Here is a 1914-nt window from a genome sequence, read left to right as displayed (position 1 = left end):
CTAACCCTCTGAAACTGTAAGTCAGCTCCCAGTGAGGTGTTTTCCTTTATAGGAGTTGCTGTGGTCATGGTGTCTCTTCACAGCAATGAACCCCTAACTAAGACACATGGCCTTCCAACATATGTGAAGATGCATGACTCCATTCAAAATAAGAGAAACGGATTGAAATTAGAGTTGGCTACACCCTTGCACATTCTACCTGTGACTTTGTGATAAGACTTTTTATACTAACTTGGAGACGCAGGAAATGTCACAAGCAGAAGGCCAGTTCCCTCTAGCCTTTTAGAAGGAAAAAGCACCCATGCTCACAAAGTGGGATTGGATAGTCAAGCAAAGGAATGGTAGAAAAGCCTAGAACAGTGATCTTTATACTTCCATATACAGGAAAAGAGAGTCTCCAGAAAGAAACACTAAAAAGGGGGAACATAGGGATAAATGTTTGTGTTACCAGTGTTTACAAAAGAGGCCTGCAAAGTTCCAGAAGAAAGCAAAAGAACCGTGTTTATTAGACAAGGGATGTGTGTATCAGAGCCATGGGGAATGCTAATGGAAACAAATCACCAGCTGTCCCTTTACTGCCTGTGACCCAGCGGGTGGGAGTGGGATCCTTCCAAGTGCACATTTGATTACGTTCCCAGGGGTGTTCTGTGGCACTGGGCCAGCCAGGACTCTCAAAGCTGGTGCATGTGTACCTGCATGGTGCTCTGTAGTAATGTTGGGAGCTCCAGGGGCTAGTTGCAATGTGGCCTTGCCATCAGAGGAGAGCACAAGAGACATAGCACCCCGCCCAGTGGCCACACCCTAGTTCTGTAATCTCTCACAGCAGATCTCAGGCTCCACACCTGCGCAGTGGAAATGTACACCTGTCTTTTCCGGCTGCTAAAAAGGTCCCAGCTCTGTGGTGACGTGATACGCACCACACTGTACATGTTAGTTATTGTGTGGATTTTCAGGGTGGTTAGTGTATCAGCTGTTTTCATGCTTCTCCTTTGGTTTATTAAGCAATTGATGCAAACATTTATAAGTCATGGATTGGTAGCTGACATCCTTGTTTTCATTGGCATTCTGAGAAATTTGTGAAAACCTAACTTAGTTGCCAAGATTTAAAACTGGGGGTCTTACATAAACACTCGAGCTTGTGGCTTCATTGGGGACATCTGTATTGTTTCAGTCAGCTCCGCTGCTACCCCCTGCCTTTTGCCCAGTCTCCCAGACCCCTTCTAGTGTGGGTCTCCAGTTTGAAAGGTGCCTTTACCCAGTTCATCTTATCCCACCCTTTGCCCTGAGGTAGTTGCTAACATCCTTTGGGATGATCTTGTGACTTAGTCTGGGTGCTGATAATAGCGACAGCAGTCACATGCACCAGCCATCTTCCAGGGACTTTGTAGGGTTTAATTAATCTCAACAATAATTTTACAAGAAAATTTCACTATTCCTTTTTCACAGTTGAGAAAATTGAGGAACAGAGGAAGACAGTTTGTACAGCCAGAAAATTCAAGATAAGGAGCTGTAGTGTAACTTGGTGGGATAATGTGTAGTTAGCACACACAAGACCGTGGGGTTCAGTCCTTAGCAGAAATAGAGGGGTGTGGGAAATCACAGTAGGTGCAAACCCTGTGACCCTAATCCACGCTGTTTCTGTCATTTTCTGTCATTTTCAGTAGAGTGTTAGCTCTCTTATTTCTTTTTTTGTCAAATCTTCTGTTTGTTTGTTTTGGTTTTGGTTGTTCTTAGGTTTGTTTTTTTGTTTGTTTGTTTGTTTTTGAGTTAGGGTTTCTCTGTGTAACCCTAGCTGTCTTAGAACTTGATTTATAGACCAGGCTGGACTTGAACTTAGAGATCCTCTGCCTCTGCCTCTGCCTCTGCCTCTGCCTCTGCCTCTGCCTCTGCCTCTGCCTCTGCCTCTGCCTCTGC

This window comes from Mus pahari, chromosome 6 (genome assembly GCF_900095145.1).
Source record: "Mus pahari chromosome 6, PAHARI_EIJ_v1.1, whole genome shotgun sequence".
Lineage (NCBI taxonomy): Eukaryota > Metazoa > Chordata > Mammalia > Rodentia > Muridae > Mus > Mus pahari.
The sequence above is the reverse complement of the archived record's forward strand: the minus strand, read 5'-3'. Positions refer to the sequence as shown.